Below are 25161 nucleotides of genomic sequence, written 5' to 3'. Positions count from 1 at the left end.
GCTGCTGCTGCACACTAGAAGTCTAAATCTGATAATGCACTCACTGGTAGTATTCCTTAAAATGAGGAAAAATGACATCTGTATTGTAACAAAAACCTGATTAAAGGCAGCAGGAAGAACTCCTGCATTACCAGCCTATAACTCATTCTACAACTTTTGGTTGCAGAACTTGGACTGAAGTGCCAAAGGTAGTGGTATTTCTATATTTATTAAGGATGCACACACCTCCAGAGTGGTAGACTAACATTATGCATTACAGATCCTGCAGGTGTAGCTAACATTGAGGAAGACAGTGGCTCAGCTTGTAGCCTTCTATAGATTCCCAAACATTTTCCAAGACTCACACTTCATGTCCTGAAACACCATGGAGAATATTAGTGTCCACCCTAACACTAGCATACTGGTTGACTTCAACTAACCCACCCTTAACTGACTTGGTCCTTGTTAACATGGGCGACTGCTGCTCTACATCAATAGTCAACTCCCCCCTTGTTATAGCTTAACACAAATTAATTACATTTGGAAATCCACAGCCCCCCCCTGCACATGCAACCACCATGACAGTTAGCTGTGAAAACAAAATTGGAGCACATAGTATAGACAACCACAAGGCCTCATACAGTTATGCAAAGAATCTCCATCGCAATACTAAGATTTGTTCTGAGCTACTAGACAATGGTGCCTCCTAGACTGAGCCAACAAATATTGCCAATATACTGGCTGACATACTGAGTGCAAAATGTACCCCTCTCTACCCCCACAAAGGACCAATCACAATACAGTACACTGTCAGGCACCCAGTATTACTGCTGCACAGGTTAAAACACCACTGTCCAAGGCCAAGAACGCAGCTTCTATGGGACCTGACAATATCCCTGGCTGTGTTCTACATGAACTGTAAAGTGACCTGGCACCACAACTGTGTGCTCTATTCAGGCACAGCCTCACCTCAGGCTTTGTCCCTATTGAATTGTGCACTGCTACAGTTACCCCTCTCCACAAATGAGGTGTGAGCACAGACCCTGGGAAATACCTCCCCAAATGTCTGACAATTCTGTTATGCAAAGCTATGGAATGCATCATCATGCACCTAATAAACATTGATATGGGAATCTGCAGACTCAGGATCTCACACAGTTTACTCTTGTGAAGGGTAGGTCATACCTGCTCAATCAACCTGGTCAACTTCTTGGCGTCAGTCACCTGAGTTGTGGATGAAGGCAGGGTGGCACGTACAGCCTTTCTTGCCCTGGCCAAAGCCTATTATAACATTCCCCACTCAAGAATCATGCAAAAACTCACTAAGCTAGGCATCATACCCTATATCACTTGATGGGTTGCAAACTGGGTCACAGATAGGACTCACAGTGTGGAAATAGCGGACTCCAAGTCAGACTGCTGAACAGTCATAAGTGGAGTCCCACAAGGTTCTGTCCTGTGTTCTCTCATGTTTGGTATCAACTTCTCTGAAGTACATGCCAACACGAAAGGACTATGGCTGACAAAATTTGCAGACAATTGCAAGTTGGGAGCTGTTATTAACTACCCAAGTCATGTTGGCATCCTACTGAAAGGCCTCTCTGAGACCAATGACTGGTGTCAGAGCCATGGCCTTTAGCTCAATGTCAGAAAATGTGTTGTCATCCCCTTTGTGGATAACCCTATTCCCATGATTTACCACATTGATGGTAGTCCCTTGAACAAAGAAGACATTATAAGAGATCTGTGTACACAGGTTGACAGCAATGTCTCTTGACCACCACAGTGCCACTGTGGTCACAAAGTCCTTTTATGTGGCACATCTTAGTACTAAAGCATTAACATCCAGGAAGAGGTCATTGTCCCCCTGTACTCTTCCTGACAGAGTGGCACAGTTTGTTTCAGCATACATATTCTGATGGATGTAAGGTAGGTAAATGAAATATATGTCCTCATTTTCTGGCAACAGTCATGTCATTACAGTGATTTACCAGAGAAATTATAATAATCTGTAAAACAGACCAGGCATATGAGTAATAAACCTGGACATCCTGAAACAATCCAGCCAGTTGACAAGTATGCTCAGAACCCCATTCTGCAATGAATCTGGACCAAGGCTGACAAAGTGGTGCGTGAAAGCCATGAAAATGGGGATGTATCTGAGGTACTGACATAGATAAGCTAACACAGTTGCTGTAGTAACACCCTCCTGTGTGCTCTAACATATATTTACTGAAATAGCACAAGTAATTGAATTAGGATATCTGCTATGGGTAATTACACAACTGTATTTGCAAATATATCAGGCACTATGGGGATGTAATAGCAGTGACAAACAGACACCAGTGTGAAAGTGCATACCCACACCCAGCAGAGTATATGGATTATGTGAACAAATACATCATTGTTTGCCACTGACACACTAGCCCTACATATACAGTTCTAATTCTCAGTGTAGTCTGACTCCTGACTTTGGTACAGGACATGTCTCAGTCTGCCCCTACAAACACATACAGCCAATAGATCAGTGGAAACTGGAGCAACATGCACAGTCAGATAAAGAAGGAGCAATAACACTTACATCCACCCCCTCCATGCACAACCCAAATAACATGTACACATGACAAGTGTACACAGTCATGACAGTCTGTTAACAATGGCCAGACATGCACAGGCCTCTCACATGTACAGTTCACCTCAGAATGTACAGGCACAGGACTCATATCTATGGCCTCTTTCCTGACATGACTGTGGGTCTACTACATCACTGGGATGGTAGAAGTAATGAAGTCAAGAAATAATGATAATAAATGCGTCTGTGCCTCACTGACATCTGGACAAAGCCTGACATCATTTGGGGACAGAGGCACAAACACAGGGGTAGATTGGACATTTCTGTCATACACTGAGACAGTTGCAGATGTTACTGGGTTTGTTGTAACATTTTTTATGAGCAATATGACACCAGTAATACCAATAGATGTATTTACTGACTGCATTCCCCAGGGTCCATGACTGATTTACCAAGGACACCAACTGTCTGGGAAACAGACAAAACATAACAGGCAGTCATGTGGCCAGTCTGTGGACAGCGTGCCAGTAGAGAGTTATGTCAGAGACATAGCAGTCATGAAGTCACTCACTAAATGCATGTCCACAAAAACCCTTGTCAATCTATCAATTCACCATGTGCATAAAAGCACTGATGACATAGAATCTGTTCACAAATCTGGGGCTATGTCCCCCATGTTGTCTGGCTGTCTCCACATGTCCTGTCCTGTGATGTATTGCCACCTACTGTATGTGAATCTGTAGCCCACCACCTCTGCAATGTCCGTCACACAGGCAAGGGAATGGGGCAAGGCCAATATTAAGGAATGTCCCATTTGTCGGAACTAGCAGCAGTGCCCAGGCTCACAGCACAATACAATATGAGTGCCTACATAGTAGCATTGCCTTAGCAATACCTGACATCTGCATATCTGTACAGAGGGCAGACAGAAAGCAGATAGCGAACAGGTTATGCATTAGGATGAATGTTTGAAAGATAGACGTCTGAAACTGAAAGGTATGCCATTACTACATGACAACAGTCCTCAATTACATGTCCAAAAAACATAGTAGTCTATAGTTAATATCAACATATCAGATCAATATCCAACAGGAGATACATAAAAACATACATCTCAAACACCAAGAACAAGATAGCCAGTACTCAGAGTCCCAGTTTTGCATGCAGGGGTGTATGGTTCTAGTGCTACACTCTGCTATCTACTCTTACTTGAAAAAGCACTGTCAAAAGTGCTAATTAATGATACAATATGTGCTAAACTATTTTTGTTAACCAGTGCACTGTAGCTGGTGTAACATGCAAGTGTGACTGCATACAACCTGGGATACTACCCATGTATGAAGCAAATACAAGGAGAAAAGATTGTGGTACTACCCAATGTATACCCAGGTGTCCCATACAGTATAGTCACACCCCTTGCTACTGTAATGACAGTACGTGGAAGCATGTATGTACAGGAAATTAAATACACTTATTAAAGATGTCATTACCCTGCTATTTTATCAGACTGAAATGTGATCACTGGTTACCAGGGCTGGGCTATGCTTAGCAGGTTTCAGCATTGCTTAAATGTAAATGCTAAGCAGATTTGAGTAGTGGTAAGGGAAGCCTACACAGTGCAAGTGCCTATTCATTTAACCGTACGTTAGCACCGCTTACCATCACGCAAACCTGTGCAAACAAGATTAAAGCTGCTCAAAAATGTCTTAATCCCCTGTATCCAATAGTCCTTGTTCTGCCTAGCAACAAAATAAACAGCCCTTGCAGAACTTGAACCCATGACCCTGCACACCATTGTCAAAGCTATTTACCAGTATGCCACCTCAGCTGTATGGTTTTATGATGTTTTCTCAAACATAACCTTCTTTACAGCCAGTTTACAATAGGGAAGAGACACTGTGCAATTAGGAAGGATTGGTATCTATAAATATATACATCTGAATAGAAACCTACATATAGTGAGAGAGACATAAAGTAGGGAGATCCATATATGTGTACAACAATATATAGATATATTACCAATAAATACTGATATATATATATATATATATATATATATATATATATATATATATATATATATATATACACACAAATATGGACATATACATACATACACACACACACATATATATATATATATATATATATATATATATACATATATATATATATATATACATATACACACAAACACACACACACACACACACACACACACACACACACACACACACACACACACACACACACACACACACACACACACACACACACACACACATATATATATATATATCTGTGTGTGTGTGTGTATATATACATGTCCCAAAACACCCATACAAACATATGCTGCTAATAGACCATCCATAACTGGGGCAGTACGCACAGTTAGATATAAAAGCAGCCATGACACTCACATATGCCCCCCCACAGTCTAAATAATTACGTGGACAGTATACTGCTACAAAATCATGATAGGCCATACACAATGGCCAGACATACAACCTCTTAGCAAAACAACTAAAATGTCTGAACATAGCAAACAGAAATACAACCAGCCAGTAATTCACACATGTTTATTATAATCTGATGTCTTGGCCAAAGTCCCCAAGGAGTAAAACATTACCAGAAATACATGCCTTAATCACAAGAAGCAATTAAAACGTAATTACATAATGAAATACACAGCCTCCAATTACACTCCTCATTTAAACCCCTGTGGGAAAAGTTATCACATTTAGTATTAATACGTTGAGTCTGTACATAACAATTGTCCTTTTATGAATGTTTCATCAAACTGAGGAACAGACTTTTTCAAAAACAGTACCTTGGAACCCACTACTGTCCCCATGGTAAGATTTATTCAAATGTATGGCTAAAGAACTGCCATCTTTCTTATCAGTAATATGTCTCACATATGCTAACAGCCTAGTTTTAAAATATATGTTACTGTCCCCTCATAAAATACATTACAAGGGCATTTGAGAGCATTCTCTATACACCAAACTCTTGAACGTACAGACTTCAACATGTTTCCCAGCCTCTCCCCTCAGCAAGAATGACAGCACTAAATAATGATAGACCAGTATACCTATCAACCTCCTACTGTATGACATCTGGACAAAGCCTGACATAATTGGTCGACAGTGGCCCAAATCCATGGCCAGACTTGAAATATTGCTGTTATACACTGAGAACATTGCTGGCGTTATAGGGTTTGTTGTAACATATCTTTTCTGAGGGATATAAAGTCAGAAAAACAAATCTACCATTTACAGAATACAATCACCAGAGTATGCTATTGATTTGCCAAGGACAACACCTGTCTGGGAACAGACCAAACATAATAGGTTAACCTGTGGCCATTATGTGGATGGCCTTACAGTTGAGAGCTAAGAAGAGACAAAACTTTGTCCGACTGAAAACTATGCATGAGTAGCATGTGCAGACAAACCCTGTTAAATAGCAGTATCCCAAACATATAACAGCAATACTCACATTCTGCCCCTAAATCTTGAACTTTCTCCACCATTTAGTTGGCTTGTCTCGACAAGTCTTGCTGTAAGAGGTAGATGCTCACACAACTCCAGGATGTCTTCTTCACAAGTAAGGGAAAGAGCCAATGCCCACATGGAGTACTCAATTATAGGAGTGTGCTGCCATGACATTGGCTATTGGAAGAACTACACAGCTGCTCTGCATGCAATTAGCAAGTGGGGAACACCAATAGGTGCACAGGCCATCACCTGGTCATGAGCATCACCTACAAAGCCATGATGCTGCCTATTTAAACCAGCTCTATCCCTGTAGTGCAGAGAGTGAGAGTGTGAGAGAGAGAAAAAAAACAAATAAAACATAAACTGGAAGAGAGAAGAAAAAAAAAAGGTAAGTGGAACATGTAAGCATGTAATTGAATGTAGCACTTGATCTGTAATAATGGGAAATATGATTTGGAGGAATATATGTCCCAGCAAGACTTGCTGTACTAATGTCTTGCTGAACAGCTACTATGGCCATAGCATCTTGCCCTCTCTGCAGTGGGAGAGATCACATACATACCTCTCAACTGTACAGATCTTCACAGAATGTCCAGATTTTCCCATCATAGTTTTTTGTTTGTTCCTCCTGAAATTTGTACTTTTCTGAAAAATAGCTGAGGATTGAAGTAATCAAGTAATGACAAACATTTGAGTTTAAGACTGCACATCCTTAAGAATATTCACGGTAATGCAAAATGTATTATTCTACAAACTTCCTATTTTTGTAACAGAAATATTTAAAGTCTGTCCCTATTTATCCCCCCATCATTTTAGGCTTTGTCCAGATGTGATGCTCTGAGAGATTGCAAGGTAGGATCACAGCTCAGGAGCCTGACTCACTCTGTGAAAGGACAGCTCATATATGACAACCACTGGAGTGTCTGTCAAACAGTTGTGACTGTACCACTGCTAGGCCAGTTAATGAGATGTTGTCCATATCCATGTTACCTGTGAATATGAGTATGGTACATGTTTGTCTCATAAATATAAGAGACCTATATAGGGCATGTGCTTAGTAAAGTACTGTTGCAGACGTGTGTTGAACTGCATGTGTTATATTGAATTAATAACATTCAACTGTACAGTGTTCTGCTGGACAATAAGCACATTTGTGACTGATATCTGTAGTCACATACACATATACCTGTGTTATGTCAGCCAAACCATTGGCAGGTCTGTGAGCAATGACATTGTAACATAATAGCCTACATATGACTTTTGGACATCTTCCAGGTTATCACAGTGATGTCAAAGTCTACTGTGCAATAAACATACTAATGTATGGTGCAGCTATATTAATACAGTATCAATACTGATGTCCCTTTTGTCACTCATTTATGTGTGCCATTGTCCAGATGTACTGCTATAACATGTTGAGAAGTATGACTGAGCATCAAGACTGTAAATACAGTGTGCCATACTAACATAGAACAGAAATATATTCCAGGTATCCCCTGAGCACATGTATGTATGCATATGTTTTGCTGGAAGGCACAAACCTAATCGCATGGGTTTCAATCAGTCAGGTACATAGGTTGTGCATGTTGCTCATGTGTGTAATATCAGTGTCAGTGCATACAACAGACATAAATGTGTACGGCTACTGGTTGTTACATTGCCCGGACACTGATATGGGTACTAGACTAGGCATGATTATCAGGTAGTAATCGAAGAAGTGTCCAAATGTGTTGTGACACTCTGTCCTATCACTACCAGCTATATAAATACCTATATACAGTGGTTATCACAAGTGTACACACCCCTGTTGGAAGGCCAGGTTTCTGTGCTGTAGGACAATCAGACCACAGAAGATCATGTCATAATGTTACTCATCTTGAATGTGACCCCTAACCTGTACAATTCCATTGAAATACAACCAAAGGTGTTTCTAGGAAGGTGAACAACTATTGCCAAGTGAAGATGTGCCATGATGTTAGAGTCCAAACCAAGACGAATGAATGCTGTAACCATCTCAAGAGGTGCATACACAACATATCAGTTGAAGCTTGTGCACACTCATTCAACTGGCTTATTGCACTGACTATTATTTCCATATGTTTTCAAAGACCAGATTGTTATGTTTTCAATTGAACTGCACAGGCTATAGGTCACATTACAGGTGGGAAATGTTTTGAAATGAGTTATTGTGGTGTCATGTTCCAATTGCACAAATGCCAGGCATTGTAACAGGGGTGTGTACCCTTTATATCCACTGTAGCTATATGGACTCAGCAGTACCTGACCTGTATAACCAGCCACCTCCATGGTAGAGTAATCCTTTTTGATGGACAGCATCAATACACAAACCATATAATAGGTTGCTGCATTGGCTGTACAGGGACACATAGGTGCAGGCAACAACTGTGAAGCAAGTCCACCTATATCTGAGCAAGCATGTAAGTTCACAGTTGACTTCCTGTAAGGCTGACTATGACTACAAATCAGACATATCCACACCACCAAGGACAGTTGTAACAGTGTCTCCACATATGTTGTCAGTCTCAGAAGAAACAGCACAATTCACCCTTGTACAGGGGGTAAAGAACACCTCATATACACATGCCATGAATATAGGCAACCTGCATTAGACAGGTTTTGTAGGAACATCACCATATTTTCCACCCCAGTTGTACAGGTGGATATACACATCAACCACACTCCTCCCCTCAGCAATGGTGAGCATGTACATATTGCCTACTGATGGCAACAACAGCATATCTCCATGGGCATAATAACATCACTGTCTGTCTCCTACATGAACTCAGGCATGTGCTCACAGCTCCATCACACCCCACAGTCGAACCCAGACCTGCCACCATCCACACACCATCCACATGGAAGATGGCCACTGTCAACCTTCTACACAGAAATGAATGGAGAATAGAGGATTATGCAACCAAGTGTCCAACATGGGGGGAGATAAGATAGCTGAGGGCCAGGAATGTAATGCAAGCTGCTATAGCCATTATCGCTTCAAAGGTTATGGTGTAGTGTGCATTTTGACAACCATATGAGGTCCTGTGACCTTTTTCCTGTTTAGACAGTTAGACAGTTATCATTCTCTGCTCACAGGTATTTAACAGGGACATACTAGATGAATGAAGCTGAGACCAATATTTTGAGGCATATAGACAACACATTCTGGCACACTCCTGCCATTGTGGAGGGGAAGCTACAGGCAATAGACTGCTGGTTCTGTGTAAATGGTCCAGCACCTTTTATTAGTATGCTGGCTGGGGATCCCCTTCTTGTGCTTTTCTCAACTTAATGTAATGGCCATATCCTGCTGAGGCCATACCTCTCAGCCATACCTCTCAACTGTACTGATTTTTGCAGAATGTCCAGATTTTTTACTCATATTTTTGGTCTGTTCTTCATAAAATTTGAGTTTTTCTGGCAAATCACTGAATACTGTAATTACATTATAATAATAAATAATAAAAGCCATTTGAGTTTCAGACTTCATATCCTTCAGAAAAATGCATAACAATATAAAACCTGTTATGCCATCAACTTTCTAAGTTTGTAAGAACAGTATCTGAAAAGTGTCCCTATATGTCCCCCATTATTTTTGGCTTTGTCCAGATTTCTTGCTCTGAGAGGTTGAGAGGTATGCTCTCAGCTGTACAGATACACCCAGGTTATCCAGAGGCAGGACTCATATATCTGGTCAGTTTACCTTCACATTGTGGTTTACAAGCAGTTTTGTGGCTATTCATTCATGGGTTTGCAGTCAGGGGGTAGTATGGGCAGACATTAGAGTTTCAGACTTCACACACACACACACCCTCTGTTATTCTCTCCTCTTTCTAACATTATGAAAGTAATATCTTAGAAGTATCCCTGTAGTCTGGCCTTCATCCCAGTAGTTTTTATGACCTGGTCCACAGTTCTCGCAGTAGAACATGGGGAGGCATGCTACTGGCATTTATCAACATGGCCTTGCATTTGTTTTCCGTTTACTGTGTTGGGTTGTTAGTTAGGACCCCCTGACATTCCATACATTGGCACTGTGGGTGAGGAATGGGCCTTTGCCAGAGGACTGTAGGCCATTTGAGAGTGCTGCAGGCCATCTGTAGCAGGCTACTGCATTATGTCACTCATACCTTCCCAGGCTGCAAGCCAGTGGATTACCCTGTGGTGACAGTGGTAAGTGGTTGAGGTGTTCCTGTCAATCCTTCCTGCTCATACTGATCCACAAGTCTGGATGTGGTCAGGTTACTGCTTACAGCTAGGGACACACCTGCATGGGACACCTATTCAGCATGCAGCATCATGTATGTATTCCCATACAGAGATGAATACAGCATGAACCCATCTCTGTATGGGAAAAAATACATGCATGCATACATACATATATACATATACACATACATACATACATACATACATGCAGCATCATGTATGTATTCCCTTACAGAGATGGGTTCATACTGTACTCATTCCCTACAGCAAGGATATGACCTGTGATAAACCTGTGCTGATGGTGGGGTGAGCTGGGTGTATGTGTGATATGGAAGCTACTGGCACCTGACTCACACATATACCTGAGACATTTCCCTTATGTAGGCTTGTGTGTGGACATGGGCAGCCTATCATTACTTTATAACTGTGCCTTTTGTGGTATTCCAGTGATTGACCAGACTACCAGTATTCCATACTAGACGGACAACTAATGTGATGCTAACCTCTATGAAAAATTCCAAAGTTGTGTGCAGTTGACAGTTATTTTCTGTTCACTCTGTGTAGGTTACTTCCACCTGTGTACTGTTTCTATGTATGGGCCCCTGTTCATGGTGTGTCCAGCTTTCCAATGGTGACAGATATTGACATCTGGACAGTGAGTATGTACAACTGCTGACATGGGTGTAGCTGAGAAGCAGTGTTGTTGGCACTGCAGTTGTTGGAACATGGCCCTGTCAACCACTGTACTGTACTGTACCTAGGCCACTGAGACACAACAATCCAGGCCCACATACTGACCACTTCCAGGCAATATTAAATACACAACAAACTTACTACACTGACCCCTGCATATTGTACGCATGCAACAATGTAGACTGGGACAGCTCTGGCAACCTGTGCTCCAGTGATATTACTCCTCAAATTTACATGTTACTGCACTTCTACATGGGATTGTGGGGGGGGGGTGCACACCTGAAGACTTTAAACATTTGCAATGACTGTACTGGTATTTTGGTTACTCTGTTGGCTTCCATTTCATATTGTATTGTGACCTATCATGTAGAAAGGAGGCATATCAGTACAGTACATATGATACACTTTAATGACATAAATTTCAGTTTCAGACTTCTTACCCTTCAGAACTAACATGCAACTGCCAGACCTGTTGTGGTATGTCTGTGTAGGCCTGGAGGGGGCTGTTCACCATTGCCATCATTTGGGGGCCTTAAACTGGCCTTTCTTTATGGTCATCTACACCTGTCCTCCTGGGTGAGGCTGGTGGGGGGTATGTGACCCACATTGACATCCATGTGTGTGACCTATTGACATCCACAGTTATTTGGGCCCATCACATATACTGTTTTGGGAGTTGTCACCTTGTGTAGTACTGCCTTGTATGTTGACACCAGTATTTGTTATGGATTTGCTGCTGTCCCATATAGCTGTCAGCTGTCTGCTGCTATCCCATTCAGCCACCCAATTCCTTTGAATGCCTTCATCCATATCATACATACAAGAACATATTACTCCATTCAGTAATTGATAGGAAGGGTGACTTACCTTGCTGCTTGGCCAGTATTGAGGATGGTGCTAGAGGGCTGACTATGTTAGATACACATAGTACACTTCCTATACATGGTAAAGCACAGGTAGTGTCATGTTTGGCACCCCTTTTACTGTATGTGCGAGTCGGACACAGGTACCAGTCCCTGGGTCCCTACAGTGTCAGTGTGTGCTATGCATTGCCTCTTTGTCAAGGCATGGGCATACAGGGTACACCTCCTTCTGCCTACAGGGGGAGGCTCAGGATGTTCCTCCTCCAAGTCCCTCTGTGCCTGTGCTGGCCTTGGCAATGAGGGGGTGGCTGTGTGGCCCTGCCCTGTGCTGTTCCTGCTGCAGCTGTTTCCACAGGATCATATTGTGTAGCATGGCACATACTATGAACATTTGTGTACATGTAGCTGGAGAGTATTGCAAGGTTCCACCAGATATGTCAAGGCAGCAGAACCATGACTTGAGCATCCCAAACACATGCTCTACAATGATCCAAGGTTTGTGCATCTGCATCATTATGGTGTTCTTGTTTGGGTGTGTGTGCATTTCTGATAGGTGTCAGCCAAAGCTCCAGTGCATAGCCAGCATCCCTCACTAGATGGCCATATGGGATGCCCCCCTGGCAAACCCATGATACAGCTATGAGCAATGCCAGATGTAGGAGTCATGATAGCGTCCAGGGCTACCAGCACACACGTTCATAATAATGCCCTGGGGATCACACATGACCTGGCAGTTGACGGAGGGGAAGCCCTTGTGGTTTATATAGACCCTACCCCACTACCGGGTTGTGCTTTGATGTGGTTGTGCATGTAGTCTATAACAGCAACTACCTCAGGGTATTCTGCTATATGGTGAAATAGATGCATACTTCTGGTCAATGCTTCACAGGTGGTGGGGAAATATATGTGCTCATTGGCATGTGGTGTGATGGCATCCAGGAACTGGTGGAGTACACTCAATGCTGATGCCTGTGAGACCCCCATGATATCCCCAGTTGGTCTTTGGAAGGTACCCGTGGCTAGTATTTTTAAGCCTACACATACCTTGGTATCCACTGGGATGGGTTCCCCTCTGTTAGTTCTGTGTGTGAGGCATGGCTGGTACAGCTCAATGATTTGTTGTAGAATGTCCCTGTCCACCTTATAGTGCTCCACTATTGCCAGATCATGTAGGCCCTGGTAGGTTACTCTGGGTCTGTACACTCTTCTCCTCCTCCTCACTGTGGATCGGTTGTCAGCATTTTCCTCCTCACCACCCTAAGTCTGTAGCACATGTTGATGGAGTAAAGCAGCAGCAGCCTCTAACAGTTTTAGTTAGTTTTGCCAGTTAAAAAATCCCCCATCTGCATACACCGATGGTGGAGAGTTTGTGGGAAAAAACATTCTGTAGGGTGTTTGCATAGTTTATAGCAGTGTGCTGGGCTGCTGCATGTGTAATTGGTTGATTCTGAAACATTCCACCTGCCAGCTTTTCTAGTTCTCCTTGATTTCCTTCCTACTACTGTTTTCCCTTCCCAGTTTCTCCCTATTTAAACCCTGAGGTGCGCTGGGCATACCCAGTGCTGAAATATAAAATGTGCTGCCATTTCCTCTTTTTTTCTTTTTATGTTTAAAATCTGGTGTGCAGCATGCGCACCCGTTTAGGCTATGTGCACAGTGCTCAGGCATATCTGACATACCCCATTCCTTAGCTGTGCTTAGCTAAGGGCAATCATGGGCCACAGAGCTCCAATGAGCTTACAGCAGGCATGACACCCCCTTATGAAGTCATTCAGCTCTTAGACTTGCAGTGTTGCATTGCTGCACCTACATTGTTAGGTACAAGCTGACACTTTGATGAAATATATGATTCAGTATAACTCCCCTCATTTGCATACCCCAGTGTGTAGATCATTAGTTACTGCACTAAAATGACCCTTTCCCCTTGACAACCAGTGCTTCCTGCTATTGTTTACATTCTGCATGCCATTGACTATAATGGATGGCAAAATGCAGTTTTCACTTAAAATTGAGTTTTCACATTTTTTTTTAATGATCCTGTTTGCCACTGCCCTATGCTTTGGCCGAGATCAGGCAAAACAAAAGTTTAATTTTCATAATAATTAATCACTTTTTTAATGCCAATGGCCATATATTTGGCCATTGGCATTTCTAGAGTGCATAATACATGCTTTTTTCATGAGCTGTCATGCCTCCGTTTTGTCAGTTGCAGAAATGTACTCAGTTATTTTCTGAATAAATTTCTGCACTGACACTGTTCTAACACAGAGACCTGGCAGCTTGGTGAATTGCTAAATCATCTCATTTGCATGGTTTTCACCAGCAAATAAGCTGATTTTCATATTTGCTGGTTTTCTATGCTGGAACAGTGTAGGGCTGCTTGTGCATGTGAAAACAACACTATCCTGAATTGCTCGGTGCCCATTTTCCATGCAGGTGCTCCTACACTGTTCCTATATGGAAAAAACATCTTTCTGAATCCCGGGGAATATCTATCTTTAAGTAAAAATAGCGATCACTCAACATACTATGCATAGAAGCATTATAATCACATCTATTCATAATAACAACAGGACCAACTTTATCAGCTGGACTAATAATTAATGTGTCATCCTTTTGCAAATGTTACAGAGCTTTCCTTTGTTTTCAACTTGAATTAGGATACCTATTATTATGAGAAGCATGAATACTCCTTGAATCATACAAATCAAAGTCATTCTCCACACATTTGTTAAAGGCATCAACTAAAGGATGTGAACTAGGCATATAAGTGCTTGGTCTTCTAAAAAACAAATAATCATCTAATGAAGTATTGCCAAATTCAAGTTTCAACAATACATTCCTGCTAAATACTTTAATGTCAAGTAAAGTGTCAGTAGCATCACTTTTCCTAATAGGAATAAATGTAAGGCCCTTCTCCAATACCGATGCCTCATCAGTAGTTAGGGCCCAATTAGAAATATTCCAAATTAATTGGTCCCCATTCTGTTCCACATTTTCTTCAAAGTTTGGCCCATGTTCCTCTTTATTGAAGGTTTCCATTTCTCCTATCCACGACTCAGTGAAAGTGTCCTGAGGCAAGACCCCTGTACCCCCCACACACCCCCGCTACTTAAATATACCAACTCCGATCTCGCACTTCAGTGTGCTATAGTGCGGAAATGGAAAATTTCCCATTTCCTACACTGTAGCATGATCTTTGAGTTGGTATATTTAAGTAGCAGGTAGTGCAGGGGCTTGCCCTTATTACACCCTTTAGTTTTTTTTTTAATTTTTAAAATATTCGAACATGATCACTAAAGGTTGCTCTTTAGTGATTCGAACATTTAAGCATTCAAATATATAAAATAGACCCATATATATATATATATATATATATATATATATATATATATATATATATATATATATATATATATATATATTTTTTTTAATTCTTTGTCATGTAATGTTGTTTTTGTTATTTGCATTTTTGCTTTCATGGTGAAAGTTAGTTATAAACTCATGTTTTATATTGTACTCAGTATGTGTTTAAGGTACAACCCAGTGCTTTTTATCATGTGATCTTTTTATCATGTGAATTTTTATCATGTGATTTTTTTTTATAATGTATTTTTTATCATTTGACTTTCTTCATGCAGTTTGATTGGCCAGGTTGCTGTATTTAAACTTGGTTATGGGGTGTGCAATATTTTGGTTTGATGATGCTAACTGTGAAAGCGCTTATCTGTTCTTGTGCACTGAGTTCGTTTTAATAAACATGCTTGAAGTTTACTTTTATGGTCCCTCTATGTGTTTGTTTCGTTGTATACATTGTTGGATTATTTTATTTAAGCTTCTTTTCATTCAGTGAGGTGTTTATCCTTTGGAGTGCTGTTTGGTTTTGTTTTATGCTTTACTCTGTTTTTATACCCCATTGAAACATGGCTGAGGGGCTTTCTACTACAGTTGAACTTGAATATACACCAAAAGGGCCATTGACTGTTGTCAGGGAAAGGGCCATTGACTGTTGTCAGAGATTCCTGAACTGTGTAATGGGTGGTCATAACCCACTGATGCTGTATGAGGCCTCGTCATTGGACACTCCCCCTACAGAGGATGTACTTGATTTTGAAGCATTTAGTAGCTCTGTTAAGCACTTGGAAGCTGATTTTCTTAAATTGAAGAGAATGTAGACTCAACACCAGCATTTCGAAGTCTTCCTCCATTGTAAGATCGTGCCCAGATGTTTAAGGGCTTTAAAAATGCCCACATATCGAGCACAGTATCCTGAACTGATCGCTCGCTGGCAGAAGCTGAACCTGGAGGTAAGCTTCAATTACATGACTTTATTGAATGACATTTTCAAACCATTGGAAGTCATTTTAAGAGAAAGCGTGAGAGAACAACAGGAACTAATATTTAAGAACTACTCTGAACAACTAGCTAACAAGGTGCTAGAAGGGTTGTTGGATGGTGTAATTATTTATGAGAAAAAGCTGTTAGAACAGAAAAGACTTGAAATTGATAGACATTCTTCTGATTTTAAGAGGGGTCATGTTTTTATATGGCCACGTAATGACCATGGTACCAGGAATGCTGAAGTGGTTGATTTAAATCATAGCATGCCAGAAGTTAAAAATAGCACACATGATTCCAGAGGTACTGTTAGTGGGAGATGAACATCTGCCTCAAGGAAATTTATCCGCGCTCATCTCCATCTAATGTGAATGTTGTCGATGCTAGTAGGCCTACTCAATCACTCTCCCTTAGGAATTGTGTTAGAAGGAAAACGACCCCCTCGACAATATATGTTCCCCACAAAGATACCATGGCCCAAAGTAATGTTTCCTCTTCAACCTTCCCTTTACTCATCAGTGTGAACAAAGGGAAAGGCAGGACATGTTCACTGAGTTGTGGACAACAGAAACAGAAAAATTCAATAGAGAGTAACTCAGGCCAAACTTTGAAGAAAATGCAGAATAGAATGGGGACCAATTGATTTGGAATATTTCTGATCGTGCCCTAACTACTTATGACGCATCGGTATTGGAGAAGGACCTTACATTTATTCCTACTAGGAAAATTGATGTTACTGACACTTTACTTGACATTAAACTATTTAGCAGGAATGTTTTGTTGAAACTTGAATTTACCAATAATTCATTAGGTGATGGTTTGTTTTTAGAAGACCAAGCACTTATATGCCTGGTTCACATCCTTTAGTTGATGCCTTTAATAAATGTATGGAAAATGACTTGTTTGATTTGTATGATACTAGGAGTACTCATGCTTCTCGTAATAATAGGTAGCCTAATTTAAGTTGGAAACAAAGAAAAGCTCTGTCACAATTGCAAAATGATGACACCATAATTATTAGACCAGATGATAAAGGTGGTCCTGTTGTTATTATGAATAGATGCGATTATAATGCTTCTATATGTAGTGTGCTAAGTGATAGCTATTTTTAAATAAAGATAGATATTGAGTATGTGTATAATTTAGAATGCAGGATTTATGATATGTTGGGAGGATTTATTTAAAAGTGAATTAATATCATCTGACATACTACATTTTTGAGAACTGAACACCCACTTATTCTGATTATTCAGGGACTACCTAAAGTTTCTAAGAATGGCTTGAAACCTCATCTGCAGCCCATTGTGGCTGGCAGAGGTTGGTGCACTGAACCATTCTCCTTGTTTCTAGAGAAGCCTTTATGCCCTACACTTGATAGTAACAGGTTTCTTTTGAAATAATCTAAGCAGTTCCTTTTGGATATATATAATTTTGCTAGTACACAATTGGCCCTTGGTGTGAGTGTGTATGTGTGTGTGCCTTCTGTGGAAGGATGGGCGCTGGGCTGGCAACTTGGCACCATAAAACTCCACTGCCAATCATTCTGGGGACCGTTGTTCCACTTGTGGCGACCCCTAACTAGGATAAGCCGAGAAGGAGATGATGATGACTAGTAGATTAGCAAAGGATATGGAATTTTACTTTGTCACCTTTAATGTACAGTCGTTATTCACTGTTATTCCTAACACGGTTGGCATTCACTTTGTACTGAGCTTAGCACACACAGTGAATACAGTGAGGCTTTCATTGATCTCTTGTACTTATTTTTGGAGACTGTCCTTGAAAATAATATTTTAATTTTTGATGGTGACATATTTCTACAAAAAGATGGTGTAGCTAATGGGCACTTCATGTGCCAATAGCTACGCCAACATGTTTATGGCCATGTGGGAGGAGGTCCACTTAATTACTAATAAGTTGTCCTCTGCATTTGCCCCTTTCTATCGTCACTTTGTGGATGATTTGTTTTTATTTGGACAGGTAGTAAGGACCAGTTGGTAACCTTCTAGGAACAGAATAATGGGGCCACAAACTATTTGAAATGTGCCATGTCCTCTTCTCCCATTTTGATAGCCTATCTTGATGTTTTTGTACAAAGGATGGATGATGGGATGGTCAGTACTGGTGTCCATAGGAAACCATGCTCCAGAAATACTTTACTGCATAGATGTAGCATGGACCCTTAATTTGTCTTTAAGAATGTGGTAAAAGGACAAGATATGAGAGTGTCTAGATTGAATGCCTCTGATTATGGCTTTCACTATGAGTTAGTTAATTTGAAAGCTAGGCTTTTAGCCAGGAGATACCACGCTGGGGAAGTTGACACCATTTTGAATGAGATACCTGATCAGCGAAGAAGTAGGGCCCAGCCATATTTTTCTAATGGAGGCGGGACTACAGATGATAGTAAGGTCAATGAGCTTGTTAATAAGGTAAGGGTACCCTTGTACTATACCACTGACATTACAGATTCAGTTATTAGAGGGATTATAGGAGACACACCTACATTTTTGTTTAAAAATAAAATGAATTTGAAAAGAATCCTATGTAAACTGAAGGATACTCTCATGCCAATGGTTGGTAAGGATTTTTGCACTAGGCCATGCAGTATGTGTAATAATAATAATTGCAATAACATTGATAATAGTGTTTTTTTTACTCACCCGGATACAGGTTGCAAGTATGTGTTTAAGGTATCTGCTATACAACATAAGGATAGATTCTAACAACAATGCCCTATCTAAGCATGTTATGCAAGAAGGAGTTAGTCATACCTTTCGTTCTTTGGTCATTGACCGTACCTTTCCTAGTATAAGAGAAGGTGATATCAGGAACTGCACTGAGAATAAAGGAGATGGATTATTTGACTTAGGGCAGCTAGGGGGAAAGGCTTAAATAAATTAACCTCCCTTAAAGCTGTATTGAAATCTAGGCATTTAAAAGAGTAATGACTTTTTAATTGATGCTTTTATGATCAAATATACATATATCTATGTATGTATATATATATATATATATATATATATATATATATATATATATATATATATATTTTTTTTTTTTTTTTTTTAATTCTTTGTCATAGAATGTTGTTTTGTTATTTGCATTTTTGCTTTCATGTTGAAAGTTAGTTATACACTCATGTTTTATATTGTACTCAATATGTGTTTAAGGTACAACCCAATGCTTTTTATCATGTGAATTTTTTATCATAGGATTTTTTATCATGTGATTTTTTTATCATGTGACTTTCATCATACAGTTTGATTGGCCAGGTTGCTGTATTTAAACATGGTTATGCGGTGTACAATATTTTGGTCTGATGAAGCTAACTGTAGTGCTTACCTGTTCTTGTGCACTGAGTTCGCTTTAATAAACGTGCTTGAAGTTTACTTTTATGGTCCTTCTACGTGTTTGCATCATACCTCTCAATCTCTTAATGAACAATATCTGGACAAAGCTTGACAACATGGGGTCGGACACACACATTTGATTTGATGATATAAACTTTTAGACAGTCGTTAGTACAGTAATTGTTTTTATTTTACATTTTATGAAGGATTTGAAGGATTCAGACACTCAAATTATTGTTGTTTTTATTTGTTGACTACAATCCTGATGATCCAGATTTCAGGATTTGCCAGAAAAAAGAAAAAAAAATAAAAAATAACAAACCAAATATCTGGGCATTCTGGGAAAATCTGTACAGTTGAGAGGTATGGTTTGCGTTATTGTATACACTGTTGGATTATTTTGTTTAATGTTACAAGTTCATTTAAATGCTATAAATTCTAAAAAGCTGTACAAAACTAATTAAAAGTAATTGAAATGTTTTGTCACTGCCCTAACAAGGACTACAACATCTAAAATGAGCATAAGTGAATTCATAAAACATATCCTTGACAGTCAACTTTATCAAGTTTTAATGAACAATACTGATATCAAACTAATATAAAATATGTAAAAATATAAAACATATAGATATATATTAGCTGAGTCAAAGTTGACAATAAAATTAATAAGTACCTTGAATATTTTATATAGAGTGAGAGCTCCATCTGCTGGTAAAACTAATTGTGTACACAATGCAAAAATATAACACAATATAAAATATTAACTCATAAATATATTCTTTAAAAAAAAACTCTTTATAGAATTATTCACACATAACCATAAAAATATTATAAGTATTTAAATATTTAATAAATGTCAAAAAAGTTGTTATATATATATATATATATATATATATATATATATATATATATATATATATATATATATATATATATATATATATATAGTTTGTTTGACTAAATAAAATTTTCCAGCTGCCTAAAACAATAAATCTCAAACTATAATGTTATGAACCTATTAATGAGAAGTTGTTCAAACTAAAAGTAAAATTGAAAAGCTAGTAAGATTCATTTTTATGTTAATACATATAACTTAGCTGTTCTCTTTTTAAGGAGAGGGGCTATGGAGATGTTTTCATTCAACCCAGGCGGGGTGTTATCTTGTAATATGAGTTGTCACCACAATTCTCTGTATTCAATCCTTTCTTACCATAGCCCCCTTTTAAGTCACGCTTTACCTCATCAAGAACAAAAAATAAGAACATAGCTTTTGTACATTCCTTTAAATGTTTGTATAGTGCATTGTTTTCCTTTCTTGTCTGCATATTATAATAATGTTATTATATTTTTTGAGCTTGCACTCCATTTTTCCAACATAAAAAGCTTCACATTTTTCACAGATAACTAAATACACTAAACCAAAGGAATGATAATTAAAATAATTCCTTCCCTCAATCATTCTGCCTCTGCTAACTAAAAATACCTTCACTTTGTTCAATTTGTAGAGGCAGGTTATGTGTGAAAACTTCTATAAAGAGTTTTTTAAAGAATATATTTACAGAGTTAATATCTATATATTTTGTTATATTTTTACATTGTGTACACAATTAGTTTTACCAGCAGATGGAGCTCTCACTCTATATAAAAATATTTAAGGTACTTATTAATTTTATTGTCAAATTTGGCTCAACTAATATATCTGTATGTTTTATATTTTTTACATATTTTATATTAGTTTGATATCAATTTTGTTCATTAAATCTTGATAAAGTTGACTGTCAAGGATATGTTTTATGAATTCACTTATGCTCATTTTAGATAATATAGTCCTTGTTGAAACAGTGACAACATGTTTCAATTAGTTTTAATTAGTTTTGTACAGCTTTTTTGAATTGATAGTATTTAAAAAAACTTGTAACATTGTTTTATTGCGTCTGATAAAGTCTTTGGTTAGAGAAAGATGAAAATGCTGTGATTTCAGTTAAGCGTTTATGTTTTTGGTCTATTTTTTTAATAAAGGTTGAGTGTTTCATTGCACACAACAGGTTATTGTGGTTTTCTTTGTTCCTGTTGCCATTTTGGCTGTGGATTCATTGGTCTTTTTGTTTGGGCACCATTTCTATGAAATTTATTTTTGGTGAAGTCTGGTAACATGGAAGGAGATAGCTGTGTACCGCTAACTGATAAAAGCAGGTATGATGAGATCTGATACACGAAGAAGCTGATTGGACAGCTTACTCAACTGATTTACTTGCTTACACTGATCAGCCAATCGATGATCTGCATTCTTTCTAAAGTCCCTGTGGAACAGAACCAGGAAATGAACACTACATGTAAATGTGCAGGGAGTGACATGAATAGAGTTTCCACACAAGAGAAGCAGAATTTGGATGCTACTAACCTGTTTAGGGCTGAAACAGATTTTGAACAAACGCCAATGATTTTAAGAGATAGAGAAGGTAAATTCCAGAGAACTGAACACCGAGAAATGGAACTATTACCAGCCCAACAAAATAGAGGTGACTGTTCAAATTCACATATGGACAATGTTGATTTAAGGGACTGGTTATTGTTAATTTTGCTTCTAGATTTAAAAGTAACACTACAAGAGGGTTACTGGATTTAGACACTTATAAAAAACAAGTTTATAAACTGTTTGATTTCATGTTTAAATACAGAACATTTGAAATTGAAAATGCTTATTTAAAAGAATGTGGGAGCATGGTATAGTACTAAAAGGGTTAAGAGTTTTCAAATACCCCAATAATGTGCAAATAGGGAGTGAATTTCATAAGAAACTTAAAGATATTTTCAACCGCTGTAGGTTGTAGATTGTGAGAGCTATTATTGATGAGAATGACAAAATTAAGGTGCTGGTACATAAAGAAATTGGGGAACTTGATCAAAGTATTATTAAAGACCTTATGTTTCATGTAGATATGGAAAGGGAAAATATTTTAATATTAGGAAAAGGATAGACAAGAAATGTGTTGGGCTAATACATAGCAAACTGAGAAAGTAAGAAAGGGATGTTTTGGAATGCAAGGGAATTAGGAATTATCCAACACCTAAACATTTAAAAAGGAAAGAGAAAAGATATTTTACAATAATGAGAATAGACCTGATGAGAGAAACCACTTTTGAGGAGTCAAACAGGGTAGGGACGATGTAGACAGAGTTGGGGATTTTAATGACTCTTTAGAATATCCTCCCCTTTGGAGGGCTGAAAGGTTAAAAAAACAAGAACTCACCACAGTACCACCAAAACTATTATGATTCAAGAGGAGGAAAAGTAGGAAGAGGGGGAGAGGGAGATACTAGTACCTCTACAGTCATCAGTAACACACACCCCTGTAAGAAGTCCTTCATAACCTCAACCTGAGGTCTTTAATGTTAACTATAAATATACATATAATAGTTTCAGTATTTATAATTACAGTAAAGTGGATCTGACAATAGAACATTTTAGTTTACTTTCCAAAGGGCTTACATTTATTCTACAAAAGAAAGGTGATTTAACTAAAGCCATTCTTGATTTAAAGTTATTTTTGAGAAAAGTAAACTTAAGCCTATTATTACCACAACAGACGAAGGTAGAGGAAGATGTTGTATGAAAGAAAAGTATATTTTATCCACTGCCACACCCTCAATTGAGAGACTTTGATGCTATTGTCGAAAAAGAAATTAGAAAAGAGATTTTTTAAAGGTAGATATATACCCACCTTAACCATAGAAGAGAAGCGAGTTATGGAAGAACTGAGAAAAAGCAAGGACATCAAGGTCATGAACCCAATAAGGGTGGGGGAGTGGTTATAATGGACTTAATACTTTATGAAGGTAAAATGAATGATATTTTGAGTGACACAGATAAATACATTAGGGTGTCTAAGAACAAAATTAATATCTCATATAAAAAGATAGACATTGCTTTGAGTGATATGGTTATGGATGGATTAATTGATCAGAACATTTATATGGGAAGAGCAATTTGTTCTTCAATTAAGATATAAAAATTGTTGGGTATTATATAGGAGGTACCTTGATAACATAGATATTTTCTGGACAGCCTGTTTGGATAAATTAAAATAATTCATTTTTTATTTGGGTGAAACTACATTTTTTTGAAATTTCCATATAGTTACTCCTATGATGTTTTACATTATTTAGATGTGGTGATTTTCAAAACTGATGAAGGTTTTAAATCTAGGATATAGAGGAAGGACACATTTTCTAATTCCTATTTGCACTATGCAAGTGCCCATCCATTCCACCATAAAAATAATATTGTAAAGGCCAATATGCAAGGGCTAGTAGAATGACCTGTATAGACATTGATTTTGATGATGAATGTGGATTCCTAGAAGGCATTTTTAAAGAAAGGGGATACCCCTTTGACTTGATTCAAGAGGTTAGGAATGAGGTAGTTGATGGGAGGAAGGATAGATTTAGACCTATTTTAGGAGAGAATATTTCAGGAGAAGACATGGAAAGATATATAGTTACTAACCAGAAAGAAATTTTCAGTTAAGCTTTCATGACAGAATACAGTGGGAATGTACATGAAGTTAAGAATATTATAGAGGAATGGGAAAGGTTTATTGGCCTAACTAATTTAGCATATATTCCCAAAGAGCCTGTTAAAGTTATATACAAAAAGGCACAAAACGTAAAAGGTCTCTTCGAACTAGACATTAATATTAAAAAGAACATACATACTAAAAGGAAAGGGACATTTAAGTGTGGTGCCTGTTCCCAGTGTGCATACATTTTGAACAAATAAAAGGCATTTTAGTTAGTAGAGGCAGAATGATTGAGGGAGGAATTATTTTAATTGTCATTCTTTTGGTTTAGTGTATTTAAGTATCTGTGAAAAATGTGAAGCTTTTTATGTTGGAAAAACAGAGTGTAAGCTCAAAAAAAGAATATACAAACATTATTATGATATACAGACAAGAAAGGAAAACAAAGCTCCATACAAACATTCAAATGAATGTAAAAAAACTAGGTTCCTATTCTTTGTTCTTGAGGAGGTAAAGCACAACATAAGAGGGGGCTATAAAAAGAAAGAATTGAAATACAAATAATTGTGGTGGCAACTCACATTACAAGCTAACACCCCTCCTGGGTTGAAAGAAAACACCTCCATAGCCCCTGTCCATAAAATGAGAGCAACTAAGTTATAAATATTAACATAAAATGAATCCTACTAGCTTTTTGATTTTAATTTTAATTTGAACAACTTCTCATTAATAGGTTCATAACATTATAATTTGAAATGTACTGTTTGATGCATCTGGGAAATTGTATTTAGTCGAACAAGCTAATATATATATATATATATATATATATATATATATATATATATATATATATATTTTTTTTTTTTTTTAACAAAATTTTTTTACATTATTTAAATATTTAAATATTTATAATATTTTTATAGTTTTGTGTGAAAAATTCTATAAAGTGTTTCTAAAGAATATATTTACAGAGTTAATATTTTTATATTCTGGTATATTTTTACATTGTGTACACAATTAGTTTTACCAGCAGATGGTGTTCTCACTCTATATAAAATATTCAAAGTAATTAATTTTATTGTCTACTTTGGCTCAACTAATAGATCTATATATTTT

This window comes from Protopterus annectens, chromosome 2.part1, assembly GCF_019279795.1.
Source record: "Protopterus annectens isolate FY-2018-M chromosome 2.part1, PAN1.0, whole genome shotgun sequence".
NCBI lineage: Eukaryota > Metazoa > Chordata > Ceratodontiformes > Protopteridae > Protopterus > Protopterus annectens.
This window is presented reverse-complemented; position numbering follows the sequence as displayed.